Source organism: Chroicocephalus ridibundus, chromosome 10, assembly GCF_963924245.1.
Source record: "Chroicocephalus ridibundus chromosome 10, bChrRid1.1, whole genome shotgun sequence".
Classification (NCBI taxonomy): Eukaryota; Metazoa; Chordata; class Aves; order Charadriiformes; family Laridae; genus Chroicocephalus; species Chroicocephalus ridibundus.
Genome location: NC_086293.1, coordinates 7,729,904 through 7,746,905, shown reverse-complemented (window position 1 = coordinate 7,746,905; position 17,002 = coordinate 7,729,904). Strand labels below are relative to the sequence as shown.

At 46.9% G+C, this 17,002-nt stretch overlaps 1 long non-coding RNA gene across 1 annotated transcript in view; it reads left to right on the top strand.

Annotated features, from left to right (window-relative positions):
- Positions 1–15,811, top strand: part of LOC134521464 (uncharacterized) — a 162,194-nt gene extending 146,383 nt beyond the window's left edge. The window contains exons 5-6 of the long non-coding RNA XR_010072769.1: positions 11,851–11,969; positions 14,754–15,811. This is a non-coding gene — a long non-coding RNA (uncharacterized LOC134521464). The remainder of the gene's footprint in view (positions 1–11,850; positions 11,970–14,753) is intronic.
- Positions 15,812–17,002: the final 1,191 nt, after the last annotated feature.

Below are 17,002 nucleotides of genomic sequence, written 5' to 3'. Positions count from 1 at the left end.
AATAGAGCTGTGATGGAGGAAGAGCAGATAAAAGGATCCTTGAGTGCAGGGAGGAATAGGCACAGCTACTGAGATGGGCAGGAGCGTTAAATGCTGGTTGGGCTGGAAATCCTCAGAAGTTTGTTTCCTTTTTTCAGTTCAAACTTGAATTTAGGAGAACGACACATTGTGTGTCCCCCGCCTCCGCCTGTCCAGAACCATTTGTTTCAAAGCAAGAAGGTTTTTGCCCTGAAGTGGAAGTTTAAAGGGAAATTATCAGGTACTTTCTAAACCAGTTTTGCATCTTTGTTACTGCTTTATCTGTAGTAATTTGAAATGCTGGGGGTGGAATGTTTTTTGATGCAATGCCAGCGGAAAAGTAAAGCCCGGCTTTAACTCTTGGGCTCCTCTTGTCATGGCTTTGTACCTTAGGATCGTGTTCCGTGGACGGTAAAACTTCTTTACGCTTCTCTGGCAAATATGAAGGGAACTCAGAATGTATGTATGTTTGCCTGATGGTGGACACCGAGCTCTGTGGATGTTCGGTTTTGCTGGTCAGTGTGACTGGGGAATGTGCCGGCAGAAGTCGGTGGGGTGCAGCATGCGGGGCTGTGGCCATTCCCTCCCTGCCGTGCCAGTGCTTTGGGCCATGTTTTCCTTCGGTGGGAGTTGTGGCAAGCAGAGGAGCTCACGCTGCCCTTACCGAGGTGTTTCCTGAGTCAGAGTCTCAGGCTGCACACTTGGCATATGTGCGTTAGCCAGAGTTTTCGGAAGGGGGGTGCTGGTACGGGACTGTCTCAGTCCAGAAAAGGGGATGCGCAAAAGTGAATTACACTGTGAGCAACCAGCCTCGGCGAGGCTCCTTCCTGCCTCCGTGTTCATGGATCGGCACTGGAACATAGCTTAGTGATTGCTTTTTCTGTGGAAATGGTTCCTGCTCTGTTTTTTTCTCCTTTATTTCTTCTTTTTCTTAGTTAAGTGTATCAACACCAGTGCATGGAAACTGCGCTGTGGGCTAACGTTGCTGCTAAGCAAGGGTTAAAGTGTGGCCATTCCCCTCTTCCATTTCCTTACTAATAGCTTTCAGACCTTGGCATCTATCAAAATAGATGCTGGAGCCAAAAGCTAACAAAGGTGGAAATGATCGCCGCAGGGCAGGCCGCTGTTTCCTGTAATGTGATCTCAGGCTGGGCAGATACGGCTCCAGCTGCAGCCCCTGCTTGTGCCGGAGATGTTTACAAGGAGCTGCCACCATACCCAAAGCTGGAGCAGCCCAGGGAAGCGTCTGTTCAACCTGAGAACAAGACCAAACCAGGCAAGGACAGATGTCGTACCTAGAAGTGTGGGTTTGGACAGAATATGCATAAAAAGACATTAGGGGTAGGGGTTATAAGGGTTACCTGTGCCTTGGGAGCCAGCTTTAGCTTACAGAGGAGTATGGTGGGGAAAGGCAACTGGTTTAAGTAAAACACTTTGGCCAGCCCATGCAGTGGATAATGAAGGACACGGCCGCTTGGCATTCCTGAAGCTCCAGTCAAATGCAGTTGCCTCCTTCCTTCTTCATGACCTAAAACCCACCAATGGCCAATGGTTCAATAGGGGTTGAACAGGGACCTTGGTTGGGTGTAGTTCTTCCTGGTTTTATGGTCGTGTGGAAACATGGTGGCTTTAAATGCCAGGCTGGTGGTGCCCCTTGGTAGAGGTATGGCGCAGCAGTAGCGGGACTTTGCTGTTCACTAGCAGCTGTAGCATGGCTGAGCGCTGGCGTAGACTGATGGCAGCTTCTTCTGGACATGCTTGGGTGTTGGTGTGGCACCATGGGTTCCTCCTGGCTGCTTGTTCTCTGCTCTGTGCCTCTTTTCTGCTGAGAGACAAAACTCTGGAGGAGCAAGAGTCTGGTGGAGCTACATCTGAGTTGCAGAAGTGCAGGGAAAGGCAGTTACTTCTGATCCTTGAGGCATGCGATGGGGGAGTGCTGCGCTCTGGAATCCCATTTGAGGACAGTGGAAGCTACACTGGAAGCCCAGCATGTTGGGAAACAGTCTGTAAATGAAAAGGGTGTGTGATTTCATAAGGCACATTGAGGCTTGTGGAGGAAGCTTACCTAAGTCAATTAGCAATATACATGTGCCTTGGTGTGCATGAATCCTACCAGCAGTGTTGAGGCTTTTAAAGCCAAATCTGATACAGTTTTGAGCACTCTTGGAAATAGGAAGGTATGCAGGTCTCCTTTGAAAGTGCTCCGTGCTGGAATATTAACTCAATTTTAAAAGGGTTGCCAACACACGTAGCTCCACCAGTAAAAACGGAGGTGAGGTTACACCGGTTATGTTGGTGAAGAATGGTGTACAGACAGCCATTACATTTTAAATCAGGCTCATTTTGACTTATTTAAAGTTGATTAAGAAAAGGTCGTTGTTGAACCACAATAAACCACTCTCAAATAAAGGAAGCAATACAAATTAATCAAGTAGGTAATAAGCTGGATCTAGAACACCCAGGTTGTGTCTCTGCCCATCCAGTTTTCCATTAAGATCCCTTTTGCATTTCAGACTTTCTCTCTATTATTTTCTTTGTGCCTGTGAAGTCATTTTCGATACGTGTTCTCTAGTGGGGTTTTTCTGTGGGCATTTACTGAAAATAGTATTTAACCTCTTGCCCCCTAAAGCTTGTGTTCAAATCCTCCTCCATGCAGAGGGGGAAACAAGTGCATTTCTTATTCACTCTCATCACAGATCTGACCACGGTGCGCGCTCTGCTTGAGACTGCTTGGGAGGGACTGGAGGTTAGGAATTCAAGCTCTGTGCATACAGGTTTTTGCACTATGAGAAGAAAAGACGAGTGCTCCAATGTTCAGAGCACCTGAAGGGCAGGTATAAGACACTGGCATCCTTGCATCTGCCACGGGTTTGGTATGTGACCTAACTTTACAAACCGCTCCTGCCCTAATGCAGTTAAGACCTCCCTGAGTTTGAAAAGTGCTTTGAGATCTTAGATGATCAGGTCTTTCTAGAAAAACAAAGCATTGCTATATTCACCTTCTCTTTCAAACCTTTTATTATAACTGCCCTCTGTGAGCACCAAATTCACACAAAAAAATGTATAAAGCATTAAAAAGTCATTGCGGTCTGTCTCCTCTCCCCCACTAATGGCTGAAGTTTCTCAATTTTGTGCTCAGTTTCCATTGCTTGGGAGACACATACGTCAAGCCAATAGGATCCATAAATATTCTTAATCCCACTTTGCTGACAATTTTTTCTTGCTTTAACCTGAATGCAAATGGAATCCCAATTCATGTGAGAAGCCTCTGTTCTGCCTGGCTGCATTGGTAGTAATGCCCCCTCTCGAAACGTAGCACCCTACGGTTGCATTTTGAATATAAAACCACATTTATTTCATGTTTACATCATCTCTGGACTTTGAAATCCTTCAAGAGCACCTCAAAATGTGCCCTCAGTTTCTACCAGTTACCAGGCACTGGAGGAAATGAGGCTGTTCAGAACAACAGCCGCAAGGCAGAGTTCGGGATGTACTGGAGACTCATCTGGCAATGCCAGAAAAAGAAAGCACTGCCTTTTAGGAGGGTTTCTCAAGTGCTCACCAGCACAGTAGGCGTGGGGTGGTGGGCTGTCATCGTTGTGACGGTTGAAGCAAGTGGGATCTGCCAGAATTAAGCTGTAGCTCACAATTTTGAGAAGGGCTGTTGCCTCACCGCGGTATCCAAAGGTGTGTTCGGTGCGCGGCGGTACATGTCACCCTCATTAAGCTTCGTAACGTCATGCAGATCTGAAGCTGGTGATTTGCTTCTGGGACCACTGCCATGCCTCGGGGTGCCTGACGGGAGGATTATTTTTGTTCTTTGCAGAAGACACTGTTTTCCAAATGGATCATAAAAAGAAAAATGTGCTTGTAGGTGTTGAAAGAGCAAATGGTTTTGCATTTGACTGTGCTGTGCTTTTTCTATTTTCTCTGCTTTTTGGAAGCAAAAGGGGACTTTCATCCTGATTTTAAATTCTGCGTCCTTCTGGACTGGTTCAGTCCACGTCACTACAGTGAGTGAGGACTGTGATTTTTGGGGGGGGGAAGGCATTTGAAGCCGTGTACAGTGATTCATAAAACAGACCTTCTGAGATACCATCCGCTCCCTTAGCCAAATCTTGTCTTTTACGATTTCCTGGGTCTTTTCATTTTTGTTTCTGGTTCGTAAGCATTCATGCTCTCATACACCCGCAGAGCGTTTCTGGAGCTCTGTTAGGGCAGCGTCCGTGCCTGGTCTGAAGTCCATTTCATCCTTTCTCATGGGGATGATGGTAACCCACACTGCAGTTTTCCGTGAGGCAGTCTGCCATACCGTGTCCTGCCCGCAGTGCTCTCATTCCATGCTCTTTCTTTACTCCCTGTTACCAGAGACCCTCTCTGGACCCATCCGTGCTTGTCCTGGAGGTTGCTCCTGGTGCATTTTTTTTTCCCATGCTTGTAGCATGGGTTTCTCCAAGTCCTTCCTGAGAAGTCCCTAGCGTCTCCTTATAAACTGATTTTGGAGGATTGTGCCCCTGGATTTCTGCACTATAATGTTTGGATCCTTTTGGAGACTTCTTATTTGTTAGCAGCTCCCCAGGCCTACGGCTGTTCTGGTCTCCTACACCAGCATGCTTCTCTTCAGCCACCATTTGACTGTGCAGGTCTGTTGTGAAATCCTTTCCCTGACTCATCCTTTTGATCCTTTTAAAATGCCCACTCCAAAAGCACGTTGTAGGCCGGGATGAGGAACTCATCCAGGCTTGAGCTGTGCTGGTGCCTTTCATCCAGGCATCTCTGAAGCTTCTGCAGAGGACATAGTTCCCACCACGGCCCCTTGCAGAGTGGCCCACAAGTTTGTGTCTTCTCTGGCTGCTGGGAAAAGTCCTGAGTTTGCTGAATGCAAGAGGCCACTGCCTTCACGTGCTGGAAGGCAGGTTCAGCTGGGCTGGTGTCTGGGGCAAGGCTGAGTCTGCTGGTCTTATCAGATATTATTCTCTGCTGCTGGTGCTTTGGATGTGGTGATATCTCCTTTTTATTCAGTACTTTCAAAATGCTCCTTTTTGTGAGGTCAGCAGAAACAATTTTTCACGCAATGGGGGAGAAGGAGCCAGTGGGGCTGTGAGCGGCGATGTGGAACGAGGGAGGTTGTGGATCCCCATCCCTGGAGGTGTTCAAGGCCAGGCTGGATGAGGCTTTCAGCAGCCTGGTCTAGTGGGAGGTGTCCCTGCCCATGGCAGGGGGTTGGAACTAGACGATCTTTCATGTCCCTTCCAACCCAAACTTCTATGATCACAAGGTGGGTCCTTGCTGGGTACCGGGGAGGTAGAGCTGGTGATCTGTGAACAGCCAGAAGGAAATCAATTGGTAAACACAGCTGATTCCTCTGGTGGCACAACTTCTGTCATTGAATATGCAGGGTTATCAAATCTTACCTGTTGTTAAAACCCCATGAAAATGGAAACAGCAGCTTCAGAGAATTTTGTCTCTCTGTCGTTTCGTTTAGCAACCATCTGAGCTCCGGTTACAGGGTCTGTCTCCTTGGAGCAACCTTCCTAGGCGGATGGATATTGTCTCTTTTCCCCATGAATTCTTCATGGCACTGTTGATCTCCTGACTTAAATTTTTTACACAATTAAGGAAAGCGGTATCATCGAACTGTCTGTACAAGAAAGTGATGATCAGTGACAGCCTGGATGTGTCACATCAGCAACTTCCTACGAGGCACTTGCTACCCCCACAGAAGTTATTTCCAGACAGTTTTAGTTACTCTTTGTCTTGCCCAAAGGCGAAAGAGTTGTTCAAAAAATGAAGAGGTCAGTGGGGCCTGCAGAGATTTCTTCTTGTCTCCATGCGGTCTTGGGAGGTCCTGTTTTCCCACCCTGTAAGAGGAGGAAGTTCTTACTGGATGGAGGTGGAAAGTGCGTTGAGATGTGCAGCACAAGTTTGGCAGGTACATAATTGCATAGAGAAAGGGAAATGGGCCCAGTGCTCTGCCGCGAACCCAAACCACACACAGTAGAGACTGAGCAGAGCTGCTGGTCCCGGGGCTCCTGGACAGAGCAGGACACAGTTGTGGTCCTCCATGCTCCAAAACAAAGTCAAAGGGGAAAGTGCCAAGCAGGCAGCCATCGCTAGGGGACAACGTGCTGCCTGCACGGAGGTCTGAGTGCTGCTGCTGTGTACGGAGCACCACTGATGCTCAGCAAGTTGCAGTTACTGGCATTGATACTTGTCTCCTCCTCTTGGGTCTGGTCTGGGAGCAGGACTCTCCCAACCTTCATGCAAGGAGGAGGATGATAGTGGTTGCACATGGGTATGCGTCAGGTGGAAAAAATAAGTGACAAAGCTGCCTTGTACAGAAATGTTATCACTGGTGGTTGTGGTTGTGTGCATGTTTTTATTTTAATTAACCTCCAAACAATATTTTTTTTTTTTCATTTTAAATATTATTTAAGCCCAGCTTCAAAGTGACCTCCTGAGGTAGTGGTTCAGATAATTCTTAGAGGAGAACAACTTTTGAGTAAGAGCTAGAGCCTCATAATGGGGCTTCGAAACATTAAATCCATCACTTCATTTCCCCAGGTACCTGCGTGCCTGGAATACATTCGCCTTATGCTCCTTTGTTTGAACTCCAGAAGGGGTGACAGAGTTATTAATTAAAACGATGGCGTGCACAAGGTTTGGAAAGGGAACAAGAAACACGAAAGGCCTGTGAACAATTTCCTCCTCCTCTCCTTCCCCTGCAATTTATTCTATTCCTGGTTTTCCATGTGATTTCTCTTCCTTGCAAACAGAAAACCAAAAACCAAATCAACCCACCTCCCTCATCCAGATTTATTTTGTGGAGATGCTTTGGGAACACCTTTGGCTTTGAACTGAATCGTTGCTTTATTTCATGGGTACGGAGGCAGCAGCAGGACCCCCACACACGCTCCCTGAATCAGGTGTTGGCGCTATGCAAGTATACCTCCAAAAGATGTGTAGGTAGTAAATCCCTGCCCTGGTGTGGGGATATGAAGGAGGTTCTCAGAAACATCTTTTTCTTTGTGTTCACGGCCCTGTTTGAGTCAATGATGGACACTGACGTTGCCTCCATCTAGGTCAAGCTCTTGATGTGGAAAGACATAGAGCTAGTCACAGGTGGAGGCTAAAGGTCAAATCCAGGCATCCGCTGCTGTCACATCTTCCAGACAACAGTTCAGGGCCCATTTTCCAGCCCTGGCATCCTCCAGAGCTCTGCGTCCCACAGAAAACATCCTTTGTATCCTACTCTTCTCTGTAGCCTTCTTGCCACCGTTCCCCCTCGCTGAGGAAAACTGGTGTCCTTACTGGCCTGGATGCTGCAAGAATAAGTACAAGAATAAGTACATTGTCTGTAGTGATGTCATTTTAAAAAATTAATACATTAAAAATGTTTCCTTCCTCTACAATAATGATAATCTTAATTTTTGAGCTTCCTGCAGTGGAACATTTTCTTAATTGAATTCCTAATTCATTGAACATCTCTAATAAGCATGAATGGCAATTTCATCTTGCTGGCTGTATTCTTCTAAGGGACGCTCTTTGGAGGCTGGTTCATGAAACAAAGACTCTTTTCCCCTCTCAGACCAAGATTTTAACTCCAGCCTTTGCTCACCAGTCAGCAGCAAGCTGGGCACTCTGCTCCTCCCGCCCAGGAAGTCAAACAGGAGTAGTGCTGGGCTCCCCTCATTGCTGTCTCCAGCTTGAAGGCACTAACCCTTCTGCAGGCACCCTGGGATCATCTCTGGTAGTTGAGCTGGGCTTCCTCTGCTGAGGAGGTGCTGGAGCGGACATCCCTGAAGGTGAAGGCTGCTCTTGCCCCAAAGCACCACCACCAACCAGGAAATCCCTGTTCTGTGCTCGGTTCAGCACTGAATGAAACACGCGCTTTACATGCTGTGCAGTCTTACCGCATCCTTCCCAGACCTGCTTTTTTCGAAGGACTTAGGGAGCTGGAATTCCTTAGCTGGTGTATGATGAATCTGGAGCATGCTGTCACGTTCTGGTGCATCTTCCTTATCCTCCCATTTCCACCGCACTTTTTTTTTTTTCTTTTTCTCAATATGATAGGTCCTTTGTTGGAGATGAGCTTCTGTGTCTGTCATGGGATACAGGTACATCTCTGCAAGAGCTAAGACACCACTGGGCTGCCCCTCTAGCTGGTTCATCTGGAGAAGCAGCCCTGCTGTCATTTCTCCTGCCTGTAGGAGCACAAACACTACAAAGGACTTGCTTGAACCAGGCAATTTTTGCACCATTCCCTTGCCACATGTCTCCTGATGCTGGCATGACTCCTGATGGAGGGCATGCTCCACTGTGCCCTCCATCCCAAAGTACACCTGAAGACATCTCTAACTCCACCTAAGTGCCTAAGTTGCACAGAGCTTTGTAGGGCTGGTGAAGATGCTTTTGGTGATGTTACAGTTGCTTTGTCTTGTTGGAAGACAAGAAGAATGGAAAGAGAAAGAGGGGAAAGCAAAGGGAATGAAGCTGAGAATCCCGAGAAGTTACCTAGCTTCAACGTAACTGGTGGCTCACAAGACACAACTCTTTCTCCTTAGGGTTTTTTGAGCTCTCCCAGCAGCCAGTCTGTCTCTGCTGTACCCCAGTGCGTGTCGTTGGTTAGCTCTGGCCTTAAAGCAGTGGCATTATTGGTCCTTTGAGGACCAACTGAAATCCAGCTGCACTCCTGAAATGAGCATGTCCCAGCTGCTGCCCAGAATAAAGCATGGCAGCCAGCTGAGCACATGAACCAGTGCCCTCGGATAGCTCCTCTGTGAATGCAGCACTGTGTTCTCCAAGTTAAATGAGTTCTCACAGCCACAAGCTGGCATCAGTAAGGTAAGGAGATGGGCACCATGTTTGCTACATGGAAAAAGGCCCATCAGTTATGGGAAACAGTCTTTCATATCTCATGTAGTGGTGACATGCACAAATTCTCACGTCTAGGACCATCTTCGGTATTTCTAGAGCCCTTCCCCAAGGTCTAAAGTATTTATTCAAGACCAACACAGGGTGAACAAGCTATAAGGGGATTTGGGTTTCTTGAGAAGCCAGCACCATCCCTTCCCTTCGCAGCCAGGACTGACTGTTCAGGGCTGCAATCCAGAGGAGGACATCCAGGCAGTAATTTCCAGAGCAACCCCACATATTGCTGCTGGTTGTGCAGGAGCTAAATCGAGCATGCATATATCAAGTAGCTGCAGCTTTGCCAGTTTATTGCACCCAGGAAAGCCACACTTACGACGTGCAGAACTCTGCAAGCGATCTTGTGCCATGCTGGGTCGTTTCCCGTGGCAGAGGCTTTTTGCATGATTACCTCCTAATTGTCCTCTGTGCCTGTCACTTTACGGCTTGCCAGGCGAGGCTACAGATGAAGCACGTTTGTTTGAAGCATTATTCTTTAGATCTGGCAGAGAGATGGCAAGTTTGGAAAAAAGAAGAAGAAAAAAAAGAGTAATGGGAAACAAACCCCTTTTCACAGGAGATCTGAATTCTTCCCTCTTCTTGTCTGAAGGTCACTGTTGATCACGAGCCCAGTTACAGCACGGCTCCTGGAGAACATCTCTCCCTTGCCATCCAGCTTCATTATGGTTCCTATTTTCTCTTGCCTCCCAGGGCAACATTATACTGCACTTTCATTGCCGCTCATGAGGGAAGGGAGCCCTCATCAGCAAACCTCTTGTGCTTGGAATAGTCCTGATAAAAAGCTGTTTGTGTGCAATGAGAAGGTGCCTACCTCAAAATCACTCCGCTGTCTTCTGCGGTCCGTTATAAACGTGACAGCAGGCAGATGAAGAACATATTTTTTTCCCCCGTAATAACTGATCGAGTCCAACTGTTTAGAAAGAAAGCACTGATTACCTGCTATCTCAGGAAAACTAAGAACAAGCAAAAGCGCAAGGCTATTCACACTAACTCTGTGGGACCAAAGGGTGTGCAATAACACCTTAAACTCCCAGGGCACAACACATCTGCTAACAGAAGAAGTTGTACCAGGTTCTGGATGGACCATTTCGCTGTTTAGTGGTAATTTTGCAGAAAACGCACTGTGCTGAAGATGCTTTTCCATTTCTGTTAACATGGGAGTGTTCTCCAAGAACACTGAACACAAGCGATATTTTTAACTTAAAATGGCTGCTTAAAATGCAGGGAAGAGTGTGGCTAATGAAGCCTCTGATCATTTAAAATTAGCGCATGTGGCTCAGAGAATACAGCCCAGTCCAATTAGCGCCTTGCTAAAGGCACGTACAAAACCAGGAGCTGTGGAGGGGAAGGAAGGTCTAGAGACCTTTCAGCTCCCATCTACAGAACAAGACAGTGCCCTTTGGTGGTAATTTTAGTATTCTTCCTGTGACTTCGGTTTGCAGTGGAGAAGAAACAGAGATAACAAACACCCGTGGATTTTCTGCAGCTTCAGTGCTGTATTTTCCAGCTCTCCCTTTTTCCTCCTGTGTGGAGTGCAAGACATACATTTTATTTGAGGCCAGAGCAGATCAAAATCACTCAGTATGTTATATATATGTTCAGGTAGGAACTTAAATTTGGAAGTTAAAGTTTGACTCTTGGTTATTTAATTTAAAAAAACTAAACCACTATTAAATTTAAAATTTAACTACGGTCTTGTGGGGAGTGGCAGAGCACCGTTTTCTTCCCAGCAAAGCCCAAGCGATGGAGCAATTGGTAAGGGCTCTGTATCATCGTCCTATACACTGGATCAGTGGCTCGGTGACACTCAGCAGTGACATCCCACAGTCTGGGGGACTCGTTTAACCCCATCCCCTATCAATTTGATGTCTTCTCTTCATTTTTATTAGTAACACTGATTTTTACTAAGGATAGAAGCTTGTACTGAGCATGCATCGTTTAATTAAAGGGATGATGCAAACATGTGTCTGAAATTGCCTGTGAACATTGACTTCTGGGAGGTTGTCCATATTTTGTTTGGGCTCTGGCAAATTGATATCTGTGTAGCGCTTCCTCGGAACAATTTGGTTTGCTTTGAAAGCAATAGCTCATTTAAGGCTACTTAGTATGTGCTCTAAAGCCGAGCTGCATCAGGGCTTCAACTGATTTCAGCTCTCATTAAGCAAATGGACACATCCCTGTCTCTTTACACCAGGGGCCTCTCAATATACTGATGTTCTTCATGGATGTAGGCAGGACAGCCTGTCCACTGAAGACCTGCCCAGAAAGGTGACCACTGCCCAGCGCCGTGTGTGTTCAGATGGGTCTAGCCGTGTTCTCAGACGTGGCATGTGTCTCATCATTCTCAGTAGATGAGCCTTCTATTAAAAACCCCCCAAACTACAGGGGCTTTAAATTATTTAGAGAAGCTGGACAGGTTCAGATACGAGTGCAGTGATGTTGTTTCAAACCTGATGTGGTCATCAACAAGGATCCTCCACGGTTGTAGCGCTGGTGGAGGATGTGGCTTGAAAAAAACCAAGGTCACGTAAAGAGAATATATTGTCCTTTCGAAGTGGAATGAGTCAACTGGTTTTCTGGAGGCAGATTTATAGGGCTCACTTAGAGAGAAGCCCACATCATCAGTCTGTACAGCAGCCTTGGAGCCTTCAGAGCACTTGAAAATTGTTGCCGAATTTGCATCTCATGTGGAACTGGGGATCCAGAGCCCCAAAGTCTGTGCCGTGCATGTCGGGGGCAGAGAAAACACCAGGAGTCAGACAGCACAGGCACACACAATTACCCCCTTCAGTTAGTCACATTCCCTTTGTAATTAAACCTTTTTTTGGTGTTTCAGTGTATTCCTTGCTGCACCGAAGTTGCTACTTTTCCATGACATCTTCTCCTTTCTGTATTGTACAGGTAGTTACACTTCCCTGATCACAGCAATACGGAAGCTCTTCAAGAAGTGCATCATCACAGGACTTGCATTTGTCTTCTGTGGCTCTGCCTTCTTCCGTGTCCCTGAGGTAACAACAGAGGTGAGTATTTTATTTTTAACATTTTCCTTTTTTTTATCGCTGCTGATAAACCCGCCTCGTCAAAGGAGTAGCGTAGCACTTGAAATGTGAGTCAGCTCTGAGATCTGGCGGGAACTCATTTTAGGGTCAGTGCGTGGGAAAGGTAGGACTCCTCCAGAAGTGAGGTTTATTTCTGTGTTTCCCAACCAACTGGCCTAATCGCGTCTGGAAAACAGGCCATCCCAAGCTTCACTGTGGCATCAGTGGACTTGAGGGTATTTAAGAAAATCCCAAGACTTGAAAATTGACTTTGAGTAGAGAGAAATGATGGGCAGGATGGCTGCCCATCAAATGATGGTGTGACTTGGCTGCTGGCCAGGTCAGTGAGCAGCCCTGCAAAACACCCTGTAAGACAGATTTTCCAAAGAACACGGAAAATCATCTTACCCAGTTTATATCACCTAGAAATTAGAGGGCTGGGCTTCTTGGGTGCTCATCTTGAGAGTATCAGAGAGTGATTCCACCCTGCTGTGTTAGCATGGGGAGCTGAGGGAGAGCACTCTCCGAGCCCAAGGTATTACGCCTGGTAATGCAAGTTGTATTACTAAAAGAGATTTAAGCTTGTAAATGTTGTGAAGGGCTAAAGATGTGCAGAGGGATGGTTACTGCATCTCAGCCATGTTCCTCTGATGATGGTCTGTAGGAGGAGATAAGCAACCTGTTGCAGCTGTCAGAGGAATAAGTCTCTTATCTCAACTGGTTGATCCATAAAGGTCCAAGCCCTGCTCTCAGACAGGTCATTTTCACTACAACATCAGGACATCCCATAGACTTACTGAGGGTATAAGAAGCCCAGGGTTATCAGAGGTTATCAGCCCAAGCCTCTGGCATTAAAAAAAAAGGCCCAAAAAGATTCTTCTTAGTTTTGCAGGCTGCGTTTAAAGAAAAAGAAAGTGGGCATTAAAAAAAAAAGGCATACAACTGAGAGATTTAGGAGGGTGATCCAACCCCCTGCAGCCAGAGGAAGAGACTGTCGCAACTCTTAACTCCGGTACTCTGGCCAAATTATTAATAGAGAAGGTGACTGACAGATTCCAGATACTCAAGTCAGGCTGCCTCCTGACATTTGCTGTCGGTAAAAATAAGTAGCCTTTCTTTACATATAACAAAAATCTCTTCCCTGGCTCTCCTTGACGGTTCTCCCTCCTGTCTCCACCTCCAGAGATGTCTGAACAGTATAATTTCCTTTTATTTTTAGCCGTCTTTCATAATTGAAAGTATCTCTGTGTCAAAGAGAAAACGTTCCCATGAATTCCTCAACAGGCACTTACTGAAAGCAATTGATGAAAATGAAATATTTAATGGGGTTTTATACCTGTGGATCTGGAGACACTGATGCATCTCAAAAGCAGAATTTTAATGACATCAGGGTGGATGGGCATGTGGCCATCATCTCCCCAGCTTTGCTGGTGCTTCTCTTTTGGGGTCAGTATTGGATCCTGCCTGAGGGGTGCATGAGTCAGTGGCAGGTGAGCTTTGGGAAGAGGTGGCTGCTTCTGACCCCAGAGTTTCCTGCTGTTCCTACTGAAGTCCCAGTACTGCTGCTTGGATCAAACCTGCTGTTTCTCACTTGTCAGTAGTATTTAGGGTGGCTGCAGCGCTCTCCAGAGATTTAGCCGCTTTCACAGGCAGCTATTCATCTCATCTAAGGTAAGAACTGCTTGGAATCAGATCCAGGGTCCAGCTAGCCCCATTCCTTCTCTTGAAAAGTGGCCAGAACAGATACCTCTGGAAGAAGATGACACAGGAGCTCCTTCAGGTGGTTTCCTGCGTATGTGTTGCCCACCTGCATGAGTTTGCATTTGAGATCTTCCTGAAGTATCGTTTTTGTCTTTGTATTTAATAGTCTCTCTATGACTTTTCTTCCCTGGATTAGCTCACCTCTCCCTCGGCCAGTTCTGTGGTCCCATTTCAATGCTCAGGGAAGGCAGATGCTGCTCCTGCCCCTCCTCAGCAGCTCAGATGGATTTTGCCTTGGCCTAAAGAGCTGTAGCAAGAGCATTTCAAAGAAAGTAGAGGAGCAGAAACAGCCCCTCAACAGCACACAGTGAGGCAGGAGTTGATTCAGTTTCACACTGCTACTAAAACTGACACTGAGGATCCAAGGTTTTAATTGCATCCACTTCGCAAATCAAGCTCTCTCTAATCAAGCTGTCCATGTTGTGACTCACCCCTAGCCCAGAGCTGACTGCTGTGCAGGTAGAGAGGATGGACCTCGGGTCGTCTTGCCTTTTCTCACTCCCTCACCAGCTAATAACCTCTCCTTCCTATGTGCCCACTTCTAGGCTGCCTCCCCTCACCCCCCAAGTGTCACTGCTCTGTCCCCAGCCACCTCCCAGCAGGAGCAGTGGCTCATGCATCTCACAGCATCTCAGTGGAGAAGGGTGTGGGGAACCCTGTTGTGTCCTCAAAATTAAGGAGGCAGATGCCCACCTTCTCACTGCTGTCCCCAGAAGTGGGTATCAGCCTAAGGAGGGTCTCACTTGCTGCCTGTGTCAGTCCCTCACGGTTTTCTGTTGCAAAAGCTGTGGAAGAGGGTTTTCAGCGCACTGCGTCTGTTTGGGAATTATAACACGGCTGGAATTTATGAATCATAACTAATGGTGTTGCCAGGTACAGGGAGGATTATGTGTGATCTAATAACACCTGACCATTAATCACCTGTGGTAGGTTCTGAGCACATTGCACAACAGGTAACATAACTGACCTTTTAAGGTGAAACCACAAAAGGTGTTTCTTTTGTAGGTGTTTCCTTGCTCTGCTTGGCTAGAGCATCCTGGTGAGTAGCAGGACCTCCTGGCCTGGTGGAAGGAGGCAGGAGTATTGTCTCACGAGTGTTGTCACATCTCAAAGGAGTTTCCCACTGGGATTTCTGCAGTGATTTCAACAGCAAGCGGGAGAACTGAGTCTGAATTTTCTATGAAGCTGTTGTTGCACAGGTGTCTGTGGATGCCCAGAAGCCCAGGTGGTCTCCAAAGGAGGCTGGAAAGGTTCTTCCGTCTCAGAGAAGACATCGCTGGGCTGGACCCAGGACTGTAATCTAGCCCTACAGTGTTCCGGCATGTGAATTTTGCAGGGTCAGAGCTAGCAAACTCATGCCGTTTGTGCATTGTTCATTCACTCCTGTCCACCAACCCCAAAGAAACACGTTTCCCCTATGAAGAGCTGCCTCCATAATGAAGATACAAATAATTAAGATAATGAAGATGACCCAGTGACAGTCCATTCCTGCTGCCGCCCCGGCACTGGGAGGAGCTGGAGCATGTGCCACCCGCTCAACATCCTCAACAACCTCTTGGGCTAAGCTTAGCTTAACCAATACAAATATATCTGCCGTGTGAACACAAGTGCATTTAATCACTGAGATAAATTTAAAGTAATTGCTCAGGTGACATTCGCCCTTCCAGGGGCATTTGTGAATGAGCAGGGGTTTTCTGGGTAACCCCACGCTCTGCCCAGGTGCTGACAGCGACTTTTCCAGACAGCCAAAGCACAATTCTTCCTTTTGAATATCTTCCCTGCGGCCCTTGGAGTGGTTTCAAGTGAAAAACAAAACGGCGACATTTTAAACATTGCCTCCCACGCAGTGTCTCTCTTCAGCCTTCGTTGCCGCTTGCTGTGGGTTCAGAAGTCTCTGGTGGATCAGCCTGCCCCCGAAAAAACGTGGGTTTGCCAAAATAGAAGCATTTTTGCAGAAGGCAATGATTTGGCTGAATGTTTTGCCAGCATGCGTCTCTGGAGTTTGCGATTTGTTTTAGCATTTTTGTGTCTTTGTTTAATTTTGGATTTCATTTTCTTGTACAAGATGCTATCAAAACAAAGCGTTTTAATGTTTTCATATAATTTTCTTTGGGGCGGGGAAAAACATTGATTTTCAAATACATTTTGAAATGCTAGAATTCCCTACCGAGCAGTAGTCTTATTTTGCTGTCAGCTCACAGCATCAGCTCTGGTTACACAGACGTTAATGCCACCGTGAAAAGACCCGAACATCCTTTCCACTAATATGCTTTACTTTCAGGATGGTGAATTATTTAAAATGCTTTCTATGGCTTTAGTCTGTCCCAAGCCACAATCTCATATTTCATTAATGTTGGTCTCATAATCGATTATTTCTTCTCTGGAAGCAGCTGGGATCTCCTGTCAAGGATCAAGGTGCACTCGGTACCCTCCGTGGGTGGGGATGGAGAGCAGGGCAGATGGGGTCTGGCCTGATGCACTAATTCAGCCAAAGCCAGGGGAGGCTGTGACCTGCACAACCCAGCACGAGTTGGAGAAGAGCGAAGCCAACAGCTGAGCAGAGAAATTACACAAGCAAGGTGAAGTAGACACTAGGGTTGGTGGACCTTAGAGAGAGAGCATGGAACAAAACAAGAAAAGATCTTTCAAGGCAATGGGAAGCATTTGTATTTGATATGCCTCTGCAAATGCCGTTTTCTGGCACCCAGGAAAACTGCTCAGTTTTCCCAGGTGCCAGAGGGAGTGTGTAGAATAATGTGTACAGCAGAAATTCCTGCAGCTCTTGGCTCAACAGAGCATAATTGCTGAAGACTGGAGCCTGCTCAGGACAGTGGACCTAACACCTCTGCGCTTGTAAGAAGCGGGATCTTGGGTGACCACAAGCAGTAAGCTTGGGATGTCATTAAAATAGCAACACCTGTAGTGGCGCAGAGGCCCGAATTCCCTGCCAAGGAGTTTCGGTGTGCTGCTAACTTGGAGGGAAGATGCCACCTACTAAATCACCCAAACCACTTCCTGCAGCACCTGGTTTTTCCTCACGTCTCTTATCCAAATGGTTGCTAGACCTATGTAAAAAATGCTGTCTTAGCTGAAATAGCTGGGCTGGGCATTGCTGGATCCACACCACACCTCACCAGTGGGACAGCTGGAGGACAAGTGACATGCAGAAGGAGTAACGCCTGAATCCGCACCATGGGCAAAGCCAGGGCACAGCCCTGTTCCATACTGGAGCTTGTCAGAGTACAGCTCTTCAT